Source organism: Opisthocomus hoazin, chromosome 1 (assembly GCF_030867145.1).
Source record: "Opisthocomus hoazin isolate bOpiHoa1 chromosome 1, bOpiHoa1.hap1, whole genome shotgun sequence".
Lineage (NCBI taxonomy): Eukaryota > Metazoa > Chordata > Aves > Opisthocomiformes > Opisthocomidae > Opisthocomus > Opisthocomus hoazin.
Genome location: NC_134414.1, coordinates 117944586 through 117971758, shown reverse-complemented (window position 1 = coordinate 117971758; position 27173 = coordinate 117944586). Strand labels below are relative to the sequence as shown.

At 39.0% G+C, this 27173-nt stretch overlaps 1 long non-coding RNA gene across 2 annotated transcripts; it reads left to right on the top strand.

Moving 5' to 3' along the window:
• The first annotated feature begins 440 nt into the window (after window positions 1-440).
• On the top strand, window positions 441-27173 carry LOC142362899 (uncharacterized). 2 transcript variants are annotated; one of them, XR_012765360.1, is made up of 6 exons: window positions 441-518; window positions 7199-7271; window positions 12874-13026; window positions 15880-15952; window positions 17766-17860; window positions 19688-27173. It is a non-coding gene; the product is annotated as an uncharacterized LOC142362899 (long non-coding RNA). The 2 variants fall into 2 exon arrangements; XR_012765359.1 differs by lacking the exon at window positions 441-518 and adding an exon at window positions 3560-3629.

Genomic DNA, 27173 nt, shown 5'->3' with positions numbered 1-27173 from the left:
CAACTGATGAAAACCACACTAAAGCCACAAACTTGATATGCAGCAACTGTAGAATGCATCTCTAAACATATGAAAGGCACTGGGCTGAAACTGGACAAAGCCTTTCAGAAGTCTCACCTTTCAGTTTATTCTAGGGGATTGCTGTTTCAGAAACTGAAAGATACTTTTCCATATTAAAAAGGCCTTTTTTAACTAGTGCTTTAGTTTATTGTTGACTCATTCAAGTGGCAACCAATAGAGCAACTGGATTTTATTTGGAAACCCACTTAGGGCTTAACAGTTTTGGCAGTACAACTTTCCTCTGGCTTTGGGAGATTTTTCTACAGCTTTTTACCATGTAAATGTGCCCACTGAGTGATTCAGTTAGAAATTTCCATGTGAATACACCCTGACAGCAAGAGCCATAGCTATGCCCCAGCATACACTTTCACACAGGATGTTCTGAAAAGCTTGCTGGGAATCACTAAGCATGCAAAGTGACTACTCAGATCTTTTCCTTTCTGCATTAAATTTTCAAGGTGAGCATGTGTTTCTAAGTATACCTAACTGTTTTAGCCACTGGTGGTTTGAAGCCATTTTCCCACTGATATTATCTTGACTGATACACACTTACAGCTTTTCCCACGTAGAACTTTAATGACATTTTCTCTGCTGCTCATGCTTGTCATACTCTGTTCTTAAACAGTAGGAAGTCTGTGGTTTATTTCCTCAGAGATATCAGCTTTTCTATCAGTTGTGTGTAGGTCTAAACTTTCTTTTACTCTGTATGGTGTTTTAATAGAGACCTGTTTATTTTATTTGATTAATTTTGCTATGTTTTGAAGATGATAATGCTACTTAGATCCTATGTAGTTTGACAGTATATATGTTTTTAAAGGTGGTTGCAGCTCCACTTACTTCACATCTGGTATCCTAGTATCCATACTGTTCTCTTCCTGCATAAAACTACTTATGTGAGTAAAGCTTTCACAGATGAGAATTTTGGAGACTGATTGTACTGGGAACTTGCAGCTGTATATATAATTGTGTGAGGAAGGATGGGGAGCTGGAAGAACTGACAGACTGAACTGGCCAAGCACTGCTGAATACAGAGGACAAAGCCGAACATTTTAATTGAGGTCAGAATGGATTATCTGGAAAAGGAAAGAGAAATTTGTTTTGAAACCTACTGATCGAGAAAAGGAGAAGCAATTTTGTTAAGGGTCCTTTGGTTACTAAATTTGGGGTTTGGGCTAGAAGAAGTTCTTAAGAGGGAGACCGACATCTTTATTTAGCATTTCATAATTAGGAGGAAATGAATGACCTTGACTGGGCAGCAATTTATTGGCTATGGTACATAAACTTACAGAGAAAGAATTTTTTCTTTTAGGTTTATATGGATATGGTACATCAGCTGAAAAGAATCAGCATAAACTTGAGTGCCTGCTATTTCAGGTAGTCTTTAGGAGAATCTAAATAAGACAAGAAAATACATCTATTTTGCTGAAGGCAGATAAGTTCATTTTGCTATTTGTTCTTCTGGAAAGCTGTACTTTGCCACTTCTGACTATTTTCTGCTGTTTTATTTCCTGCGAGAACTACTTAGCCGAATCTATATCAAGGTGTTGCCTATAGTGTACATAATTTGGCTACTTATGTAATTTTATACATATATATATACTTAAAAGTACATCACAAGCTGGTGCCTAACTTATTTGAGGCTGAGTGGTTAATGGTAGCAGTCTATAATGTCTAGAATGCCAAAGGACTCTCTGCAATATGAGAAGGAGGGGACCTGTTACGGTATGTTTCTTTCAAAGTCATTCAGACAGAGCCCAAAGGTGTCTGGCTGTTCTCAGCAGATCAGCATTTAGATATGTTTGGTTTAAATGTTTCTCTTCTTAGACATTTCTGTGCATCATTCATGTAGACCTTAAAATGTTTTCAGCCATGCATGAATATTCTCTTTGTTACTGTTGCTGAAATCACTGCAGCAATGTTCAACAAGGTAATGCATTCCTGAAAGTAACTTGAAGTGTTTTCATTTAACCTTGTAGGACCTACAGTTTAAATCCTATATGCATGAATTTCAAATTTTAACTCCAAGGTCTGAGTATATTCAGTCTGAACGCTTCTTTAGTCCTTTACAGAAGTGAAATCAGTGTTTGAATCCATGTAAAGAAATTAAATCCTGTCTGCAGTTGAGATGTGTTTTTTGATTTATGTCTACTTCTTGCCACGCTAACTTCCAATTCCTGTTTGCTGACTAACTCGCTTTCAGTAAATTTTTTCCACAGCAATACATAATTAGTAGATGACACTTTTATACTGATCAAGGTGTCTCTTGAAATATGTTGTCATGGCGACCGTAAGGACAGAGAACTTTGTGAGACAAGACTAGATATTTTATAGAGTTTTTGAGTGTGGCCACAGATGCATCCCATGACATTGTATATTTGCTTTGCTTTATTATTTTTTTTATGAGGGGAAGACCCCCCTGTTCTTCCAGGCATAAACCATAGGACACAGATTGGAGGAAGCTTTGTCTGAGGCAAGTCATTCGTTGCTGAGCTCTTAGCCTCAGGAAATGGCTGATGTTAGAGAGGGGTTCCCTGGGACCCAGTCTTAGAAGGACCACTGGTATGTCAGTTAATTTGTTATTTTGAATATTAGTTGTACAGCTAAGGAGAAAGACCCTCGTTTATGTTTTCTTCCAATACTAAAAAGAAATAAGAAAGTATGTGACACTTTCTTCCAGAGAGCTATTTTACAATAATTGCTGCCAAACCACACGGCATACAAATAAACAAAGGAAACAAAATGTCCTGCTAATGAAAAGGTGTTCTACAAAATGCCGTCAAAATGATACTTGAGAAATTATGAATTTTGTAGCAATATGTCCAAAGACATATACTGTGCTCTCAATATATACACGTTATTAGGAAATTCTCATTTCCACCGTGAGTTTAGTATTCTAACTGCTGTCAGTCCAATTTGATTGCTGTCATTTTGTAAAGAAAAAAGTACCCTGAAGAAAAATACTTAGTCCCTCCTCTCACTGATGCCTGTGCCAGCATGCTCCTGTCCCTATGATCTGCAGTCCAGGAAAAGCCTGGTTTGATGCCCTCTTCAGAGCACCAAACTGTTTCGTAGAAAATGATATTTCTGATTTGCTGTTTCTCCAAGCAGAGATATTTTGCATAGTTTACCTTGTGCAGATCTTATATTAGAAGAACAACTTCAAAATGTCTTTTTCCTAATTTGTAGGAGACAGTATTTTTTTAATATTGCAGGTAAAGTTTAAAAGGAATAATGTACATTGTAAGAGATAATTTTGCTAACTACCATTAAATTCATAGCTACTCGATGGTTAGTGAAAAAGTATAGAACCATGGTAAATTCATTAACTGGACCTACCATGTTAGTAGGTCATAAGAGTATGTGTAATTCTTAGCTATATATTTTAGTGTGCTGTTATTCTCTATGAAAAATACAATACTACAATTAAATAACCCTTTGTTGAGAGCATTTTGTAAAACCTTGGTATGCTAAAGAGTTTTACTTTTGCTCTTTATTTTACAGTTCAAGTCCTGAGTATGGTGGATTTGCCATTGGAAACTCACTGTACAGGAGGGTAGAAGAGGAACAAGGTATAGGTAGCTTGATATGTACATGAAAGGAGTTGGTTGCAGCTAAGGATCGTGTTCACAAAAAAGCTCAAAGAGAGTTTTGTAATGGGGTAGAAAGAAAGGAGAACATTTGGAAGAGAACAAAACCATATTCAGGTCCCTCAGACCATACCCCTCTTTGGGGACGTTGCAGGTGGAGCTGCTTTTTGAATGCCCTTTCCATCCTGCAAGTTTCTGCTTCAGCAGTATCATCTGGAGACCTTCAGATGAAATTGCAGCCTCATTCTGCTAGCTCCAGATGAGCTGCTGAACAGCTTTCCATCATAAATCCTGACCCTGCAAAGCAGAGTGTTTGCCCTGGCTGCTTGGAGACACAAAGCCTAGCGATTTTAATGGAGCTGCTAGCCTAGGGAAACAGGTCTCGGGCATTGTACGTGGGGTCTAAAAAGGGCAGAGAAAGGACCGGGGATGAAGAACAGCAAAATGGAGTTAAAATACTTTTCCTATATCATGCAGGCTATGTCTTCATTGCTATTTAAAAATAACAGTACAAGGAAATGCAAAAGTAACAGCAACTCATATAGACATATCTGAAATAAATTCAAGCTAGCAAGCTTGAATGGTGATAATTTTGCCTCTGCTTCCCTCATATTCCTTCAAAATAAGAACAAGGTAACTCTTCTTGGCTTTTTGTAATAACAAGTCTAGCACAATCTGATGACTATTATATGATTCAAATAATATTTATTTGTGTGGGACAGCAATTATGAGAAATCATCTTATCTTCGAGTATAACTATCTGACCTCAAGCAGCTTTCACTAAAAGCAGCAGAATCTGTAAAGACAGATTCCACACCAGCAAGAGAGTAAACAAAGAGAACAGTACCAGCACCCAGTGATTCATACAACTACGGCATCTTTGCATGTTTTCATCAAAACTAAAAGAGCTAAAAAGGAAAAAAGACAACTCCAAAGGAAAGATAACTCTTATGAAAAGTAAGACGAACAAAAAAAAGCAGCCTACTATAATGAAGCATTCTTTAAAATAATCTTCAACACACATATATACAGGGGGCAGAAGAGATGTGACACGCAGGCTTTTAAGAAACAGACAAGGAATTACAAATGTGCAGTGTTTTGTCCTGAACAAACTAATTTGTCACGAGCTTGAAGAGTTCTCAGGTTCGGTGTTTTTATTTTTTTTTTGGAAAGAAGAGTGTTTTCGCAGAATAGACTGTGTGTGCATAACGAGTCATCTAAATCAATGTGGTACATTGTTTTTAGCAATTATTTTCTCCCCTATTTGTCAAAAGTAAAAAGCAAATTCCAAGCAGTTTTGAACTGTTATTCTGTTGTAATTATCCTTCCCTTTTAAAAAGATACTGTGATTTATGATGCATAATGAGTGCTTCAGGGTTACTTTCTGGCATTCATTATGTCAAAGAGAGAAACAATTAAAACCCAGGTACATGAGAGACCAGTAGATGCAAGAGTGTGCAGTGCAGCCTGAAATTAATTTGAACACCAAAGATTTATAAACACACTTTGTGTACTTGACGGTAGCACTAGATCTATTGACTGCCGTCAGAGTACAATGTACGCCTGTACTAAAACTTAATTTTAACCTTTGCCAACGTTATAAGAACAGTCTTGTAACAGAGTGTGTGTGTGTCTGTATGTGCATGTACATGTGTGGGTGCTCTGCATTCCACCAGGGAGCAAGGCATCAGATTTGCAGGATACAGGAAGGTTAATGGTGCACTAGAAAGTGTGGCTCACAGGAAACAACATTAATATTGTTGTCTAGACATGTGAAAAAATGCACAGCAATAAGAGATAGCTTAAAAGTAAAAATTGAATCTGTTCTTATAGTTCTGTTTTCTGGATTTCTCTGTTTAGAAGGGACTAGCTGTGTGATTTCCATGAGTATCCCTCAAGAATTATTACAGCTTCTGGATTACAGCTACTGTAAATCCCACTGGAAATGCTGTAACTGTACCTGTCATCAACATCCTAGCCTATAATATCCACACCAATTTGCTTTTCCCACTTGACCCACCTTCCCTGTCATTCCTGGTATGTGACACCACTGTCCAGGTGCAGTCTTACAAAAATAAGGGAGGCCATAGACTTCCTTTCATTGCTTTTACTTGAATGTTAGAATACTCTCCAATTTGGAGCTTAGGAGCATGAAATTAGCCATATGACAGTCATGTTTATAAAAAGCACATGCTTTATTTCAGAAAGAGAAACACAAAATTTTTTGTGCATATGGTAGAAAAAAAGAATAGTTTGGAAAATATTTTTTTCTGAAGTAGTTGTCAGATTACGAATGTGAGGTCATATTAATAAAGATTAGTTTTAGTCATTAAGAGGCTAACCTCTCTAATTTACAAAAGACCTTCCAGGGACAGGTCAGAACAAATAAAAGCAAGCGCTGTTTTGACTCAAAGGAGGATCCTCGCTCTCTTTTGCACTCTCACTCTCCTTGTCTTGCCATTGAATACAGAGTTATCTTAGGGAGCTCTTCTCTCTGAAACTGTAATTAACTAGTTGTTGAATATGACCTTCCTTCAAGTGGTGGAGTGGCTTCTGAATCTGAACCTTACAACCTGAATTATTCTATTTGGATCTAACGTCACTGGGAGTATGGATTGTGAAGTTCTTATTGATGATACTCTCCCATCTGTTAAGAAGTATATTTTTGCATCATACCTTAGCCTTATACACTTATGCAATTTAGGAGAGAAAATAACCATTTAAATATGCCAGTCAGAAGTAACACAATAGTTTTCCTCTGGCAAGTATACTGAAGATGTTTTGTATGAGTTGGAGAGCAGTCAAAAGAAACTACATGTTCATTTCGAACATCTTCATGATTCCCTTCTAAGTCATCATTAAGTCCCCACTAAGTCATTGCTAAAATAATTTTGCACACTTCTGTATATCTTATCAATAATTTTTGATTGCTACTGTTGGTAGCCTGCACATTTCTGTACACTTGAATCCATTGCTAATCAGTATATACTTACCGATTATACAAGGTGCTTTTCATAAGCTCTAGGACAGCTTCAAGAGCTAATGATCCCGTAGCCCCTAAATATTTTTGGCTCATTTTGGTGTCAGCTGTCCTGCAATAGCTTGTTGGATCAGAGTCCTCTATGCTTGTCTAAACTGGGCTCTCTTTTGCCCAAGTTTCAGTATTCTCTGATTTTCCTTACTTAGAAAATTTTCAACAGTACAGTGATCCCAGAAGTCATACTGGTCCATAAACCATTCTGTACTTTAAGCTGAAAGAAAAATATTATCTTACTAACATTAATAAATTTGGGGCAGATTTTTGCCTCAGCTTTCTAGCATGTAGGATACAAAAAAAGGGTGCTAAATCATATTATGACAGTCTTGCACAAGGATCATGTATGGTTTATTTCTGCTGTTTAAAGAACTGAGGGCAGGCAGAATAACTCAGAGCCTTCTCCTCATTTAATATGTGTTTGACTGATTTCCTTGTTCTGATCTTTGGTTAAGACATTATTTGGTTCATGTAGACAGACTTGCACAGTAAAGAGATTACTTGTTTTATATTTCAGGTCTGTAATGTTTTGGATGGTTTTCTGCGTTATATGACCAAGAATTTGATGAGACTAGACTGCCATTCATAAGGTAACATGGCTTTTCTTTCTATTGTTGGAAATTGTCACACACAATTTGTGTGTGTTGAATTAGTGTTTGTGCTAGATCTCAACAAGAAGGTATAAGGCAATATAGCAATAAAAGGCAGTAACTGTTGATGTTACATCAGTTCTACTACTTTCTCTCTTCTTATGCTATTTAAGCATAAATGACCAGGCTCACTCCACAAACATTTTGTTGAGCACATTCTGTATGGGATTATCAGCCACACAGCTGGATGACATATAGATAGCAGGTGAGCCCTATTATCCTATTCTCTACTTCCCATTAAAGATGCAATTTGTAAAATTTTTTTTAAATGATGCTCCAATATTGTCAGTCCCTGTGGAAGGTGGCCAGGTGGGTGTATTAGTTCTATTTTTGTTTATATTCCTCTCTTGCCTAGTGCCCTGTTTTGAGCAACAGTTAATGGATTTACAAATCAGTTCTTCATTCAAGAGACAACGTCTTGGTGTCTATTTTATTTTCTGTACTGCTTCATACTTGGGCATATCTGTCTGCAACTCAGCCAGCACTTCAGAAATCCTTTATCTTTCCATATTCTTCTCTGATTGAAGATAGGTTTTGTTTTATGTTGCTCCACCTTGCTCTTTTCATAGCTATTTCACTTAGACTTCAGCTTGAGGTTTTCCTTTCTCCTGAGACCTTGCCTTGTGCCATGGATCATAAATATCCATCTCGATGTAGACACTGGCTCCTGATTGAGAATGGCTTCCTACAGACTCTAATCTCTTTATTTAATGTATTGTTCAAGAAAATAGATGATAAAGAATTCCAATAAGTACTCCTAATTCCAGTTTCTTTGGTAAGAAATGCATCTTGTCTTTCATGCACATAATTGAATTGCAAACATACCATCTTACACCAACGAAAAATTTCAGAGGAAGATAGTCCCTGGAGTCTCCTCCTAATAAAAATTTCTTTCAACTAAAGACTTATTAATCAAAGCTCAGAGAGTACGAAACTGTGGAAGCCCCTAGCACTGAAAGACAGAAGTTGGTGTTAATTATTTGGAAATAGTTTCATTTTTTTCGTGGGTGGAGATATAGATAATAATTCAAGTAGAAAATGAAAGCTGAAATTCATCCATGTTTATGCAACAGTGAAAATTGAGCTTGGATGCTCTTTTTCAGTCCAAGAATATATACACATACATGCCTGTCTACACACATGAAATTTCCCTCCCAGTTTGTGTGTGCAGAAGTCCTATACACACACCTTTCCCTTGCTTTTCTTAGCAGATACACAGTTCCAGTTCAGGCTGGTAATTTTATATTGTGTATCACAAATGGGGGCTGAAAAAAAAAGTTGTGAATGTGCCATTCACTGAAACATTATTTACTTTGCGAGTTTGAATAACACCTGCACTTGCTGCTTCAATATTTCTACCAGTGTTTGACCTCCATTTTCTCTCCTACCTCTACTGATTATGAGTTATTATTTAAGCGCTAAACACAAAAGTCTATTATGGTTTTTGACCTTGGTCATTCACGTCTCTTCTATATCAAGGTCTCGCACTTGCCTGTCCTCTCACAAATTAAACTAGATTTCATATGTATCAGGCAGTCAGAAATATAGCTACAGCACAACTGGCTCTTCACTTTTGGCAGACATTAAATAATCCATAATGAAAAAGGCAAACTATTTCCACAAAAGACACTATAAAATGTGTTTGAATTACAGAAGGTCTCTTTTTTTCCTCCTTTACCTTTTGGATACCTTCCTATGAATTTGATGCAGGTTCTCTTGTACCAAGGAAATATGGAACTTCTACAGAAGCAGCGTTCTAGTAAAAGTATGCAATAGCCAGGTAATCCTCAAAATTCAGGATTGGGTCTATGCTATTGGAAGTAAGTTTTCCTGCTGCTATTATTTCTGAACTTGGAAGTATAGCTCCAAAGAGCAGACATCAGCCTTAGAGTTATGTAAAAACTAGCTATTGTACCAACTGGAATAGTCTAGATTGTCATGGAACTATATGGCTGGAGGGCAAATGGAAAGAAAGAATAGGTCAGGGAAGTTTTCTAAACTCTGTGAGGATGAAGTCTTCTTGAGAAAGACTGGTGAAGAAGGCAGCTGCTGTGGGAGGGGCATTGGAAGAAAGACCAGGTCCACAGAAGAAACTTCAGGCGTGTTTTCAGACAGGTCTGTACTCAGTGTGTCTGTACTCTTCCCCCCAGCTATCCAGTGGTTTGGATGTTAAGATACCAGTCTGTTCACTGGTTTGTTCCACTCCTGAGGAAGTCAGGAGTCTAAGTCATATCCCATTCTGTCAAAAAGTATGTGAGGGCCCCCATGAACAAAACTCCTTCATCTCCCTCTCCTCCTTGCCTCTCAGCCCCTGAAGTGGGAGAGAAACATATAACTAAAATTAAGTAATGAGATCTGAAGATTGGCTGTAGTCGCAAACAAAATTTTTGTGTCAGATTTATATAGGTAGTTTCACTCCTTGGTATATGAAGGAAGTGTGTGGAGTTGGCGGTTTCTCAGGACAACAGATTGCTGTTCTGCTGTACATGCAATATGCAAGTAATCTACTCATAAAGGTTTATCTCTGAAAAATCACCCATCCTCTTTTTGAAGTTCCATAGAACAGGTTTGTGTTCACAATGTTCATGTGAATGATTGAAAACCATCTTTTGAGCATGCTAATGTGATTTCATACATTAAATTGTCTCTTAATAGCAGTAAAATTGTGTTTTCTGTCATCCAGGGTTTATACATTTGCTTTAATAATTGTAAGAGCAGGCTATTTTCTAGATAATTGCAAACACTGGCAATTCACATTTAAGTTTATGCATAGGGATATTATAGGTACTGTAAATTTTATGCTTTATGAAAGACGCAGTATTAGTCTGATATGTATCTTTTATGCACAGCCATTGACTGATGTGTCAGAGACTAATAAATTTTGTCTGAAGAGTTACACTGCAATCTGATTCCCATTCATTTGCATATGACTTCATTTTCTGAGCAGTGTAAGAGCGTAACTATTTCTCAGTGGTGTTAAACTGACCTAAATCTGACATGGAGAGATTAATTCTGGGAGGTGACAGGGCAGAGGTATGTAAGCACCATCGTTGGTACTCAGAAGACTCAGGCATATCTGCACATACTGCAACTGATTTTGTAGGTAATACAACATCCTCCAAAGAATAAGGCATAATTTGGGGATTCTAAAACTGGGGAGTACTTTTAATCTTAAACTCTGAATGCTAATGTTTTTTCTAGCTGTAAAGAAGTGTTATGGTATGATTTGTGAAGTGCTCAGATGCTATAGTAATGATCAAATCAGAAAAATCCACAGGACAATTAATATTTCTGATTTCAGAGAAAGATTGGACAGAGTGTAGTAAATAAATCCTAGAGACATGTATTGGTCGGTAGTGATAAAAGACATCTTGAATTGTTGCTAATTTTGTGAACACTAAAGCAAACAAAACTCTTAGGGAAAAAAGGAAAATGTGATCATGCAATTTAGACTGTCATACAATTTATGCCAGAACACTCAAAATTTTCACCAAAACTTTTAATATTATTATTTTCTAACTTCTAAATGTTTTATCCTATAATTTTAATAGTGGTTTTAAATGGGTTTTATTGCAACTTTTCCATGGTTTGTGGAAAAAACCCCACCATTTAGCAAAACCAACCTTCAGACATCTAGTTTTAGGTCATTTTGACTAGGCTGCCTGCTGTAGTCAACAGAAAGATAGAGATTACACATGAGAAAATCCTCCAGAAAAAAATTCAGAGCATTTATACTAGGCCTAGGGTATTTTAGGAGCTAAAATCTCATGTGTCTCTACTGAGTGTGTTCAAACTGTACATTTAGAAGGATTATTTTAGCAGATATTCACTTAACTGGAAACAGCACAGTGATATCTGCCATGGTCTGAAATATTTATTAATACATAGAACATCCAGAGACAACAGCAATAATAATGTACTAACACATGAAGTATTAATACAATAACAAGTAGATTATTATCCGAGTTCTGAGAAAGTTAAAAGTTGGTATAAAAAGCAATGGAAACTTAATCACTTTAATTTCAAGAAGGTCCTTATAGCTTACTGATAGCTCATGCTGCAAATACTGCCTTTAAGAAGCATAAGAAGAGTGACAAATGATTAAATTGTCATTTGAATTCCAGTATCCCTTAGGGTAGGTCCATACCTTTGCAGAGAATCTACTAAAACTAAAATCTGTTTTGTGAGAAGCCTTTGGAATGCCATGTCTGGAGTGTCAGTGATTATCAGGCACAAGGACTATGGTTATGAAGTCCATTTCTAAAACCACAGTGTACAGCCTTTACATAGAGAGTGTTCATTTTACTGAATGAAATGGCTGTATATCCTGAAACTCCATATCTGGATCATGTTTTCAAAGTGGAATGCCCTGTCATATATTTCTAATGGTCGCTGTTGCAAAGGGGACTACATGCTAATTTGAGCAACTGTATTCTCAGCTGGGTCAGACAGCGAGTATGCCACTGTACGACTCTCACACCTCCTTTTTCAACTGCTGTGAATTTTCAAGGCATCTCATTTAACCACAATGTGCTTTGACCCAGAACTGGCTTTCTAACTACTGGCAAACATCTTTAATGTATTCCCTACTTTTATTTGTTGAAGTTTTCTTCTTTTCTTTCATTTTCTTCCCAGTTCTTACACATAATATTCTTACGACTTGGCTCATTCAGTTGTCAAATTTAAGCAAAAATAAGGCCTCTGTTCATGCTTATTGAATGTTATCAGGCTATAACTGGACTGGGTTTGGGCAACTACTACAATTTCATTTTAAGGATCAACTAAAATTTGTCCGTTGTCCTGATGACCAGGAAGTTAGTTAATCTTTATGCAGTAGTTTTAGATGAGGAAACCATCTTAAATTATCTGAAAAAACTATTCATGCTCACCCCACTACAGTTTCATTTATAATATCATTTGCTTCTGTTCAGACAAATGCTGAATGTGTAGCTCATCCTCTTTGCTAGTTTAATTTTGATCTATAACAAACAGCCATCCCTCACCTTGCTAGACTGTGCACTGATTTACATATGTTCATGACTCTCCAGTTCTGAATGAGAGATAACAATGTTTATTAGAAAATACCATTCTCCCTGGCTTCGTCCTTCCTAAAAACACCGTGGCCAGTGATTTTTTTATTTTTATTTTTTTTCACATTGTAATAGTACAACCACCCTCACTGGATTTCAGCATAGTAGAGTTAGACCAAATTACCTCTCAATGAGGAGAATTTCCAGTTCTTTGTGCTTGTTATCTAGATGTTTAGCACCAATGAATAAACAATTAATTTTCTTGGTTTTTCCACCTCTGTACAGATTATATCTATCACCTGGAGTCTGACACGTATTTGTCTTTCTTCCCGCTGGCATTGTTAGTAGGGGCTGTTTAAGAAGAAAAACAAAAACTGTGACAGAGAAGCTAACAAGTACAACCTGTACTTACAAAACATAAGTTATGGCAAGAACGGACCATGTGGTAACTGTAATGAATCTGAAGGACAAATCTATGACAATAAATCCTCTTACTGTGCTTTATTTTCCAGGTCCACATTTTCCTTGTACGCTAAAGAATAACAAAGAAATATGGTGGTTGTCTGTTTACCAGGTTCATGAGAGAAGCTATTACAACTCAAGATCTTTAGGCTCACAGTTGCCCGGAGTGTCAGTACTGCATGATTAGTGACACTGTGGCCATGGTAAATGCACTACATACAGCCACTCACACAGTAAATTCTGGCCCAAAGTTCAGAAACCACTGAGCCATTATTTTTTTCTTTTTGGAAGAATAAGTTACAGGCAAGATTTCATGTGATTTGTTTAGACTCTGTTCCTGCATGTTGCTCAAGTAGTTTCCCTGCATGGTAAAACAATCATGACTACAGTGAAGCAGGCAGCACATCCTCTAGAGTCAGGTGAGAAAGGACCCAAAGAAGCAAAGAATCATCAGGAATATGGAGGAGCTGAGACAGAAAACAAACAAACAAACAAACAAACAAATAGAAAGAGTTGGTACCATTTTCCAGACTGGAAAAGCTTCATTTAACATACTCATAGAATCATAGGTTGGAAAAGACCTCTAAGATCATTAAGTCTAATAATCCGCCCAACAACACCATGCCTACAAACCATATTCCAAAATGCCACATCTACACGTTTTTTGAACTCCTTCAGGGATGGGGACTCAATCACCTCCCTGGGCAGCCTATTCCAATGTCTGACCGCTCTTTCAGAAAGATTTTTTACCTAATATCCAATCTAAACCTCCCCTGATGCAACTTGAGGCCATTGCCTCTTGTCCTATCATTAGTTAGTTGGGAGAAGAGACCAACACCTTCCTCACTACAACCTCCTTTCAGGGAGTTGTAGAGAGCAATAAGGTCCCCCCTCAGCCTTCTCTTCTCCAGACTAAACAGCCCCAGTTCCCTCAGCCGCTCCTCATAAGTCTTGTTCTCTAGCCCTCTCACCAGCTTTGTTGCCCTTCTCTGGACACACTCCAGCACCTCAACGTCCTTCTTGTAGAGAGGGGCGCAAAACTGAACACAGTACTCCAGGTGCGCCTCACCAGTGCCGAGTACAGGGGCACTGTCACCTCCTTGCTCCTGCTGGCCACACTATTCCTGATACAAGCCAGGATGCCGCTGGCCTTCTTGGCCACCTGGGCACAATGCTGGCTCATGTTCAGCCAGCTGTCAAACAACACCCCAAGGTCCCTTTCCTCTGGGCAGCTTTCCAGCCTGTAGCATTGCACGGGGTTGTTGTGACCCAAGTGGAGGACCCAGCACTTGGTCTTGTTGAACCTCATACAGCTGACCTTGACCCATCGATCCAGCCTGTCCAGACCCCTCTGCAGAGCCTCCTTACCTTCAAGCAGATCGACACTCCCACCCAGCTTGGTACCATCTGCAAACCTATTGAGGGAGCACTCAATCCCCTCATACAGATCAGTGATAAAGATGTTAAACAAGACTTTTATTACCGAAATATGTACTTGAAAGGTGGGTAGGAATGTTTGTCTCCAACTTGCACTTAGGGCAGAGAAAGGTGAAGATAGTTGTCAGGGATCACACAGTGTGAGTGACAGAAGAAGGAGTCTTGCTTTTTTTTGATAGGCTATCCTAAGATGTTAAGAAAAGTGAGTCCCAATAATTCAGTTGTCTAATGGAAAAGTATACCAGAAATCCTTACTTTAAACTAGATAACACAGCTCAAATGTTGCACACAGAAGACTTGCAGTGAAGTGCTCTGAAATGAGATGCAGACCAGAATTAACAGGAATTATTCAGCAAGCATATTTATGAGAGTCATAAATAACTCACAAACAGGGAGGAGGGAATGAAATTAACCAAATCAGCACCTCTTTCTGAATTACTTGCTCACTCTTAAAGGAGAATGACAAGGACCAGGGTCTCCTCCTGTCTCAACAGTAAGGTAAAAAGTGGTCAATCAGAGCAGACAGCCTGGGGGACAGGAGCTGTAACAAGAGCAGACCTCGTCAGAGGGCTATTCCAGCCTGGCTTCCTGGTGCGGGATGTACAGAAATACCCAGAAAGGTAGGATAGGAAGGAAGCAGAAAAGGTAAGGTGAAAACAAGCAAACAAACAAATCGAACTCAAGTTCAGACTAAAACCCCTGGAATTATTTTCAAAGAGTGAGTTTTTTATTGAGAATTTTTTCCCTGACATTCTAGCTCAGTGTCCTTTCACTTCATGAATGCCAGAAGGGAATGCTCAGTCTGAATATGGTCTAAATACCAAAAAGGCTTCTACCTTTTACACAGCTAGGGTAAAATTCTTTCAAAATAAATGTTGGGAAAGGAGGTTATGTTTGCTATATACCTTCTGGCAAGGCCTACAAAGTGATGGCAAACTTTCTAATACTCAGTCTATGTCCATTGTCTTTGTCTAATAGTTCACAACATATCTGTACAAATCATTGCCTTATCCACTTTTTCCTGAAGAGTTAAGTTCACACCTCTAGCCAGTTGATTTGGATGTTAGCACTATACTCTCTGCATAGTTCCGCTCGCAGAAGACCTGTGATCCTGAGACTCAAGCAAGCTACCAAGTAATACAACAGTCTGTTGCCCATGCCACGTTGATTTAAAAAAATAAAATAATGGAAGTTGATGGGGACCATAATTTTTTTTCTCATTTTCCCCTTACGTTAACATAATTAAAAATATTTTCTTCAGTTACAGCCAGCTTCTGAAGGGGACTCCAGTCTTGATCTAAAGTCAGCAAGAGGTGGATGGTCCGCCATTTCCCCTGCTAATTTTAATCAATTTTTACCTTTCCAGATAAAAATATGTACTCTATTTTTAATTTTATGTTTCAGCTTTTAGTCAATTCTTTCTATATTTCTTTTTTATCCCAGTAGATTAAAGAATCCTTTGTTCCCTGGTGGTTTTCCCCTATGCATGTGGTTATAAACCATTATCAAATCACCTTTCAATCTTTCTTTTTATAAGCTTAATTTAATGATTGCTTTAAATTTCTTGCTGTAAGTCATTAAGTCTCCAGTCATTAAATAATTTTTATGGCTCTTTTTAGGACCTTCACCAACATCCTTTAAATATATGAAGACCAGAACAGCACAGAGTATTGCAATAACAATCACATAGAGGTAAGATCACCTCCCTCTACTGCTGTGTTTACATACCGATGGATGGCATTAACCCTTTTCCCACAGCACCAGATAAAGGCTTTTGGAGTTGTATATCTACTGTGACCCCTAAATTCCTTTCAGAGTCACTGCTTTCCAAGACAAACTACTCCATTCTCCAGGCTTAACTTATATTTCGCAGTCTGTTGTCTGGCATTTGGGGAGACAGAATTAAACACATTTTGATTGAAGGGTACCCATTTGCCAAATAGAGTAGCTCCTGCAATCATCTCTTTTTTTGCATGCTATCACTCCTCACCACTTCTGCAAATTTATCAGAAATGATTTTATATTTACTTCCATGTAGCTGATGGAAATATTTTCAAAGTTTGCTGCTAAAATCTTTCTCAGATCCCAGGCAGTACAAGCAGAGAGGGGTTGGTGCCACAGGCTGGGAGTAGGCTTTGTTTCAGTCATATGCAAAGTATCATCTTATGAATGCCTCCAGACACAGACCCCAGATATATCTGTGCTTTCCATACAACTAAATGAAGAACGACAGAGCAATACCACTGGAAGAAAAGAGGCTTAGAGAAATCAGCAGGCTTGCTCACAGTTAGGCTAAAAAGTGAGGAATGGGATTGCAATTTCTATGTCTTATCATTTGTACTCCTTGCCTAACCATCCATTGCCTGCCTAGATTCTTTTGCTTCTTTCTCCACGTATTTTCCCTTCTCTTCAGATTAAAAATAAATAAATAAATAAATAAATAAAAATGAAACAAGAAAAAATATTGTCATTGGTTTGTTCATCTGGCTGTGTTTCTAAAGGCAGGTGGCTACCTGACCCAGAACTTCCAGTCAGTAGGAACTGTATGTTGAAATTCTGGAAGCGGCTTTGAGTAGACTGTCTAACCAAGCAATAATAGTGGCTCCTTCTGCCTTTAAAAGAACATTTTTTTTGTGTTGCCTTTAAGAAGAGTACGGGTGTATTTGCTAGTGGTCACTTTCTGATAGCTGTGGAGATTTTTGTGCACTTGAGTTCTCTGGTCAACAGCAAAATAAACAGGTTTGAGTATAAGGACATCAGGAAGTGCATGGATGTTCAAGTGTTGCCTAAGTAGTGTCTTCACAGGTAAAGAAATAAGTGTAAAGGTTGTGAGATGAAAGAAACATCTGACTTGGAGCCAGACCTGCTGGGAGATTTATGGACAAAAAGGAGAAGAATTCCTGGGGAGGATGAATCATTCAAGGCCAGGAAAGAGGTAGGCTAACCTCTGAGGGAGGGTCCTCGGAGAAGAAAGGCAGATCTGTCTAAAGGACGGGGCAGATATCCCAATGGGATTAGAGTACCAGGCTCAGAAACAAAGAGGCTAAGATTAGAATTGGTGTTTATGGCTTCCCCCTCCAGTCTAGACTTCATTAAAATTGCAGGAACTGATTCAGTGTGTGGAAGTTACATGAACTCAAGGTCACACAATAAGCTTGTTTCATAAGTCATATGCAGTTTCTATCTCTGCTTCCTCGTTTTCTGTCTTGCTCAACCTTTCCACACACACTTTGTAGCCTCAAGTCCTAGACTTTTCCTTCGAGACCTTATCACGTCTCACTGTCCTCATCACTCAGACTTCTTGTCCCACCGTCACTAACCTTACAAGCCCATGCTCTTCTCCCATTACGCCCGAAGAACAACAGTCCTTTCCACCCAACGCTGTCATTCCAGTTTCTGTCTCTCCATGCTTTATCCTGGGATCCTTCCTCTCGTACTGCTGCTAAACTTTATCTCCCATATATTTGTGAGGTTTCTTACTACGTCCTCCTTGAGTCCCTTGTAGGATGTTACTGAGGCCACAAGAGCAACAGACTCTCAGTTTTTGGTGCAGCTGCTGGACCAGTTATGGCCTGAAGCATCTTAGAAGACAATTGCAGGGTAAGTAATTCTCAGCTCTGGCTGGAGCATTGCCAGTGCAGATGGTATCCTTTGGGAATATATAACTGTTAAAAAAATTAACAAATCACTAGCAAGCATGCTCTTATAGTGACTTCCCAAAGACATAACAAGTTTAAATAAACTTTTACAGAGATGGCAAAAGGCAGATCTCTGACAAAGGCCATCCTATGTATCTAATTTCAAATCCCAGTTCCAAATCATGAGAATGCTAGGGTTTTCCAAATAATAAATTTTCTTTTTTAAAAAAAGATGTGGCTTCAGAAAATCTTTGCTTTGCCTTACGCAGAAAATGTAAGAAAAATCTTCTTAACAGAATAAGAAAATTTTGCCTAACTTGATCTAACTTTGCAGTAACAAATTTGAAACAAGGTAGGAAAAATCTATCATTTCAGGATAAAATGAGTCACATCATTTACTCTTCATAGCCTTCAATATAACTAGCTATTTGAAATTATCCAGGGAATCAGAATTAACACACGTAGATGCTGAGGAAAAAAACTCCAACATACAAATCAACTGTATTTTCAATAACGTCTCTGAATGCTGACAAATAACGGCTCCACGGCCTTTTCCATAACCCAGTCTTGCAACATTGTTCCAGTGCTAACTTAGAGGCTTGCTGATTCAAACAACATCCTGCAGCAAACAGGCTTTTCTTAGAGCTCTTCCACTCAAGCGTTGACAACTCCAGGGCCTGTTTAGTTTTTGATACATGATTTTAACTTCCAAGTCTTTATCTATATCATGTAGCACTTCCCCATTCTGTGGAGACTGGATTTTGTTCTCCTGGATTTATCTTTGTGCTACAACTGTGTTTTAACTGCTTTTCTAATCTGTTAAATAATATCTTCTGCAAACACAATCTGTATTGATCTAGAACTCCGTTTTTCTTAATTTGGTTTCTGATAGTATTGTATGAAAACCTTTACACATGCAATTTAGCATGCATTATGAAAGGGTGAGCTATCAAGTCTGATATTTCTTTTGATGAATAGATAGCTTTTCTTTTTCCTCCCTTAAATTATCCTAAGAACTAGAAAATAACGAGAGGGGGAGTAAAGCTGCTAAAAAAACGTTTAGCTGGTTACAGATAAAGATATGTTTGCAGCAGCAGATGCCTGCCCTGAGCAAAGCTTCCAAAATACGGCCACAAAGTATAACACCTTAAATGATCTAATAGATGAAGAAGCAATATACCTTTCGTTACTACATTACTGTGCGGTAAATAAGTACGTATATTTAAATGCTATCATTACATAGCTAAGTTCTTGACTGAGATTTTGGAGTGACATGTATTGTGAAGGTCGTGCAGACTGACAAAATACAAGAGTCTTAAGGAACCTTTCTGAGGATCCTTTGGGGCTGGATTTGCAGCTCTTTATTTAAAGCCATAATCAGGTGAGTTTCTTCTGAATCATCTGTTTACACATACAGTCTATGTTGTCCTGGCTTTTGCAGAAAAAAACCCCACGTTATTCAAAAGACACCGTTTCTGGTTTTTTTCCCCCTTGCTTAGAGGATTAGACTAATAGAAAGTTTATCTTATTTAAATCAACAAACCTGACAACAGAAGTGGATCTTACACTTCTGTGAACTATTTTTTTCTGAATAGTCAGCAAGGCACCACAGTAAGTTTCTGCAGCCTGACTTGTGACATGCAAATATTGGGAATTCATGTCAATTTAGTTGCAGAGAAGGAATGCTTTGGCATTTTTTTCTAGGAAAGCAAGCACCAACACAGAGATATAATAAGCTTTTAATTTGATAAGAGGTCTTATACTGCAACTTTTTTATTTATTTTCATAGGACTCTCTGAGCTTTCCCAGATCTACCTTGTACCACTGAATTGCCTGGTGTTCTTCGTCACCTTTAAAAACAGAATTGTTACAAGTGAGAGCTTACAGTGGCAGGCCTCGTTTATTTTATGGAATGCCACCGCTTAATAATTGTATTACAAAAGTTTGGCAGCATTTCACAGATGCACTAAGTCATGCTAATGGGTGGTATCCAATTGCTAATGTTGAAAAGTGCTTCTGCACAGAAGCTGATTGAATAGGTTTGCTCACTAGCAAGGGCTCAGTTATTCCTTTCATTTTTTAAAATGAGACCTCAGATTATCCAATTTGTATGTTTGATGAAAAGCTTCAATGAAGGGTGGATAAAGTAGTATAGAATGAAATCTGAGTGCTCACAAAAAACCCAAAATCAAATTTTCCATATACATTTATTTTTTCTAACGAAGAGACCATAAAGAAGAGCCTTCTTAAGTTACAAATTTACAGTAGTTTCAGGTTTATTTGATACCTCGGGGCCTCTACCAAATTGTCTTAGTCTTACAAGCCTGTCTCCCATGCAGTTATGTAAAGCTCAGCTGAGGCTAGAGTGGTTAAGGTGAGACTTAATGCAGAGCTCAGACACTTAGGGAAATGGAGATTATACAAGACAGTAACCAATGTTCTAGGGTCCAGAGTGATCCAACTCACAGCTAGTGGCAAGGGTGCATGTGGAAGCCCTTCTTCCTGCTGACTCCAGAGCAGCCCCTGCCTCACTTCCCTGCAAGTGCCTTTTCTCCCCTTCTTTCCTACAAGGATTCCTCATCCTTGCCCCGTGCACAGAAACCCAGACACTTACCTGCCCACGTGGTGCAAACAGCTGCTCCTCTTGGCCACCTGCACACCTTCAAGCATCTGTCCAAGCGGGTGATCCACCTCCCTTCACAGTGGTAGCAACCTGCTCCACTCCACTTTTTCATCAGCGACTAGCTGTTTTGCTTGTCCTTGTGCCAGCAGATGCTCAGGCTTCCCAGCTGCACCCAGCATGGCGCCTATCTGCATGTGCTGCGGTGAGCGCAGGGGGAGCTCAGCACCTAATCTGCTTCTTGTCGCAAAGAAGGCAGTGGCCAGGTGGAGCAACTTATAGTCTACTTTCGACCTATGGGTGTCCTTCCTTATCCTTCACTAATGGGTTGGGTGACACCACCACCATTTCAAATCTTAAGTGTGTCTTAGTTGTAGCATGCTGAGCAGGCTCCAGATGTGAACCTGGCATTGACTGTTCAGGAAACATAAATGGCACTGCTAGATTCTATCTCAGAACCGAGATCTGCGCTCACCAGATAGCTCAAATGACTCAGAGTGGTCTGCATCTGTGCATGAAGATGATGAAATCTCAGACACTGAGAGAGATTCAAGCTTATAAATTCCACGAAGTTTTACATTTAGATGGCTCTGGAAGAAAGTGGCAGGCACAGAAGAATTAAGCACTTGGCTAAACACACCGTATGCAAGTCTCAAAGTGAAGGTTCAGCTTGTTTTATGGGACCCGATTACCTGAGGTTAATACAAGAAAAAGTAACAGACCTGAGAAAACCTGAAATATTTAAAAATAGCAATAAAAAAATACATCCAGGTTTATTAATCTGTGATAAACTTAGTAGTATAAATGCTTGCTTTCTGTTTTCATTTTTCCAAAGTTGTCCCTTTCTAAAGTGAGAGTCAGGAAGCCCCTGTTGCATTTCTGGTTCTGGAACCCACACAGCCAGTACTTCTCAGAGCATTCTTCTTGGTGGGCTATAGGCAAGTCGGAAAAGGCCTAACTTGTCAGACAGAAGTCTTACCACCTTTCATGGTTTTGTGTCAAACACAGTTCCTTTAGGGTGGGACAGGTAGGAGGAGAACAGCAAGCATAATATTGCTTCTTGAAAGAGCTTCCTAAAGAGCTTCTAATTGCTTCTTAAGGAGTCAAGGGATCAGGGCACTGCAAGATGAAACATGGGGTACAATTATTTTCTCAGGCAGTTACTACGATAGTAAGTCAGCCCTTGGAATACGATGAGAAATCCCAGTCCTCTCTCTTTCTGTGAGAATATTTATGATGGATAGGAATGAAAAATTATCCTTGGACTCAGTGACCAGTTCCTGGGCTATCCTGCTTCAGCACACTGTATTATGTAGCTCTTATTTTGAGAAGAAAAGTCATTTGCCTGAGAATTACCTTTGAAATACTCAGCTTTATGTTGCCATAGCCTCTTTGTAAAATTACCTGTAGCATTAACAATCTTATGCAAGGTCCCATGCACCACTCAGTCTTACAGTATTTTATTGACAGTGCAGGAGAGACCCAAGAGTCATTTTAAAAGGCATTTACTGTTTTAATAAAACATAATATCCAAGTATGATAAGTGTTATATGAAGCAGACAACATCTTGCAGCTACACTGTAGAATGAAAAGGAAATATATATGAACATATATATATGAATATGATCAAAGTAAAATTATCAGTCATTTGCAATCATAAAATTTAAAAAGTAAAAAGTACTTCTTAGGCTATGGTTTACAGATCAATGCCTTGCTGAGAAATTAAAGCTCATATGTCTAAGACTTTTAGTTAAGAAATAATAACGATCACAGCAAAGTAGGAACTTTTAACACAACAGAATATTCTCAAGGTTGAATTAAAATATAGTTCACCTTTCAGCACTGTACAAAAGAGACTGTTAAAATAAATGGTGCTAATTTTGTGTGAAGGTAAAATGGCCTGATTGACAGCTGTGGGAAATTTTATTCAGAAAACAGTGCTAGAGAGGTGAATTTCTCTATATTGTCATCACCAATTTACCTTACTTAGAAAGAGCTATCATAGGGGTAATTACTGTGTCATATCTACCTTTTTTTTTTTTAATCTTTTATGGGTCACATGTCTTCTGTCTCTCTCGGTTTTAGATTGATACTGTCAAGCTCATTGCACGTAGTCCAGCAAGCAAACATTATATCACACTGGTCACAATACTTTGAGGCATGTAACAGACCCCAGACCAAACACCAGTGTGTTTGTCACTCTTCAAGTGCATCTGTTTGTGTGCTAGCGAGACGTGCAGTGCAGCAGGCAGCAAAGCAGTTGGTGCCGACAGCCATGCCTGTGCCTGTGCTCATGTCGGTGCCCATGCTGGTGTCCATGCCTGTGCCAATGCCCTGCCCGTGCACCCTGGTTCTCATCCCAGCTCAGCCTGACCCTGGTGGTGTGCCTGGGGCTGGGGCAGGCTCGGGGTGCCCTGGGGCTTCCCCTATGGGTGAGGTGCCACCACAAGGAACCTGGTTTGTGCACGCTGGGACTGCGCCACGTTGTGAAGAGTCATGCAGCAAATTGGTGTGATCACTTAAATTCCTTTCGAAAAATCACACTGCTGTTTCAGGATAGAAGGCTGACTGCCAGGGCTCCTCCATACTGCTTCAGCTACATATTTTATTGGCTGAAATTAACTGCAGGTGCAAAAAAAATGGAAGCCAAATTTAGAAGAACTGGCCCAGAGAAAAGCTTTTATTTAAACGTTTCATTTGAATTAGTATTGGGTGCAGGTGTCAAGGGATGGCCTCTGTGAGGAGCAGCCGGGGTTACCCCGTGCCAGACATGGCTGGTTCCGGCCAGCTCCAATGGCCCCAGCACAGGGCACGGCCCAGCCCCACAGCCGCCATGGAGGTGCCTCGGGAGAGCCGGTGTGAGGCAGGGCAGAAAGTGTCTAACACAGATAGGAGGTGAGAACAAAAAAGAGTGAGGAAACAGGAGAGGCAGCACCAAGGTCATCAGAGGAGAAGAAGGTGTTCCATGGCACCGAACCAGGCATCCACTGCAGCCTGTGGAGGACCTCACGCCATAGCATGTGGATATTCCCAAAGGAGCTGCCGCCATGGAGAGCCCATGCTGGAGCAGACACAAGATGTGAGAAGGAGGAAGCAGCAGTGAGAAAAAGCTGTGCGTTGACCATGACCCCCCCACTATCCCCTGCACTGCTCAGGTAGTGGAGAGGAGCCTGGAGAGAAGGAGAGAAGTTGACCCTGGGGAAAGGAGGAGGAGAAGTGTTATTTTAATATTTGTCTTTTTGTCTACCAATAAATTCAGTCTATCAGTAATTACTGAATCAGTAATTAAATATTTATTTTAATTGACAGTAAATCATTTTAATTTTCCCCAGTTTCAGTCTGCTTTTCCCACAAAGGTGGTTGATAAGCAATCTACCTGTCCTTACCTCAGCATGGGAGCTTTCTCATTCTTCTTCCTATTTTCTCCCCTCATCCTACCGACAGAGGGGAGTAAGTGAGCAGCTGGGTGGGAGTTTGGCTGTTAGCCACGTCTAAACCACAACAGGTTTTCTTTAAAAATTAAAAATGCCTATTGAATTGAAAATTACCTGTTTTTCCTTTTTGCAGTTGTTTTTGTTTTTAAACATTTGGGAAAGACCGAATAATTCCAGATGCAGGAACACTATCCTATTTTAGGATATTTTGCATTTGAATAAAAGCATTCCCAAAAAAATGAATCTGAAGAATGAAAGAGAAGTTTCCTCAAAGACATCAAGCAACATTAAGTTACTGGGAATGTTTTGTTAAGCTTTGGATGACCCCCTTGGGGAAATTTCTAAGCAGAGCTTGTGATCCCTCCATGTTCTTTACAGGTTAAAAAAAAATTTTGAATTGAAGTTAATACTGTTTGAACCTAAAATCAATAGAAACTAGGAATAATGCAGAAGTGAAAAAGTGATTTTAATTCAAAACAGACAGCAGAATGCATCCCTGGTCATTTTAGATTTAGAAAAATTAATTAACTTTGACACCACTACAACTGAGCTGGCTCATTGCACGTCTCTCAAAGTCCGAGACAATCATCTTGACAATCATGCTTAGTATAATTGGAGCAAATGGAGAAATGTGTTTGAAAATGTCAGAATCACAATCGATATAATTGACCAGAAAGGGGGGAACAGCTTTGTTACTCCCTTATGCAGCCAATGAAAGGCTCTATTTTCATGAGACTATCCCACAGAGATTGAAATTTACAAATATACAGAATATGTTCAGCAGCCTGCAGAAAACGAGATGGAATCCCATTCAATTCTTAGAGTTCTCACTGCAGATAGAAGTTTGGATGATAGACTTCGAAAAAAATAAGGTTCTTGTCCCAGTGAGACATTAACTCATCTCAATTACCTTAAAACTAATCAGTGCTAAGGATGCTGAAAGTTAATAGTTTCTGATGGAGTGCCAGGGCTTACCTATATTTCCCTGCTACTTGAAAACAGTGCTTTTGCAAGTTCTTTATACTGAAAATTAATCTTGTAAAACTTCATACTAGGCTGAGGAATGGAAATAGAGGATGAAGACATGAAGAGCTCTGACAGTCATGTAGTGAGTTTGAATCTAGATTAGAAGAAAAGTTTCGAAATAAAAACCAAAAACCCACATTTTTTTATCAGCGTATCACCAAGCATGTTTGGAGACTTTACTTGTTCATTTCTATATAAACCACACTTCCATAAACTTTTTTTTTTTCATTATATTTTGCTTTAGTTTTAAATATCTCACATTAATCACTTTTGTTTTGGGGACTATCCTTGTGCTCTAAGTAAAATTACTGATGTCAGCTCTTGAGCTGGTCTCCATAATGCCATTTTTGTCATCAAGTGCATTGGTTTCTTTGACAAAAAATCTGTTTTTTTGACACTGAATGAGCCAGAAACTCAAAATGAAAATCAAAAATGTCCAGTAGCACAGAAACAAAAAGTCAGTAATATTAATATCTTTCAGCTCTTTTCATATGAGTTGTTAATCAGTGTTTGGTGTCTTTCTGCATGTTTCTGCTTCTGTTATGTTTCTGCAAAACAAATCTCATTTTACAAAAATGTACTAAACCCCAGTCTTTCTTGAACACATCAGAATTCTCAACATCTGACTTGTTTTTCTGTTTTGGTGAGTTTGTTTTGCAGGAGTAGGTTTGCACCAGCACAATGTCCAGAATGATCTTTGTTCTTGGGTTTATTCTGCAAGTGATCCTCTGACCATTTGTAGTTCTCTGCTATGCTTCTGCTTTGTCTCTGCACACAGAGATACACACTGAAAGAGAAGTGCTTCTTATGTTTATCATAACTGAAGGACAGCCCGTATGTCCATAGGCTCAGTGAGATTTTATCCGACAGTCTGACTAACAGAGAAAACAGAGAATTGGAACAAAATTCGGCGCAATTTAAAATTATGCTGGGGTAGGTGGACAGAGAACTCAGGCACGCGGTAACTTTGTGAGGAAGGGAAGAAGCTGGAATTCTGCAATATTGTTTCCTAGTGCATCCCAAGGAAAAGGGTGAGGAAGCCATTACTCAGCCCATTGATTTCAATGGCTATTCTGTCTGCGTGGAGAATATAAATAGGGACAAGCATAATTTTCCCCAAAAGCCTAATAATTAATGAAATTAGGACAAAGTTCATAGATAGAATCGTAGAATCGTAGAATGCTTTGGGTGGGAAGGGACCTTTAGAGGTCTTCTATCCCAAAGCCCCTGCAGTGAGCAGGGACATCTTTAACTAGATCTTTAACTAGGTTGCTCAGAGCCCTGTCCAAGCTGACCGTGAATGTTTTGAGCAATGGAGCCTCCACTGCCTCTCTGGGCAACCAGTTCCAGTGTTTCACCAACCTCATCGTAAAAAAATTCTTCTTTATATCTAGTCTAAATCTACCCTCCCTTAGTTTAAAACCATGAGCCCTTGTCCTATCACGACAGCCCTTGCTAAAAGTTTGTCCCCATGTTTTGTATAAGGCCACTTTAAGTACTGAAAGGCTGTTATAAGGTCTCCACAGAGCCTTCTCTTCTCTGCGCTGAATAGCCCAAACTTTCTTAGCCTTTCCTCACAGAAGAGGTGTTGCAGGCCTCTGATCATTTCTATGGCCCTTCTCTGGACCTGCTCCAGCAGGTCCATGTATTTCCTGTGTTGAGGGCTCCAGAGCTGGGCGCAGGACTCCAGGTGGTGTCTCACCAGAGCAGAGTAGAGGGGCAGAATCACCTCTCTTGACAAGTTCAAGTTCATAGAACAAAGCCATTGAAATAGACAAACTGATCAGAAACTGAGGCATTTGAGTCTTTTCTATCTGTAATGGATATGGGAATAAATTCTGAAGGTATTATTTAATGCTTAGCTGAACAAATGACAGCCATGACCTGTTTGTCCAGAAAGGAAAAAAAAGCAAAAACCTCTATACCTCCTGCCAGTTTTCACAGCTGGTAACCTACAGGTGTTCAGGTGTACACAGAAGCAAAAAGATGGGTTAGGCAGAGAACAAATATTGTGGTGAGGTTTACACCTTGCACTGACATTTTTTAAAATAGAAAACTAAAAAAACTTAATTTGCTTTCCCCACCCCCTCTACTATCCTATGATTAGGTTTCCACTGTTTTCTTTGTACAGAAAGATAACAGTGGGGGCCTTCTTCCCTTTCCCTTCCCTTCCCTTCCCTTCCCTTCCCTTCCCT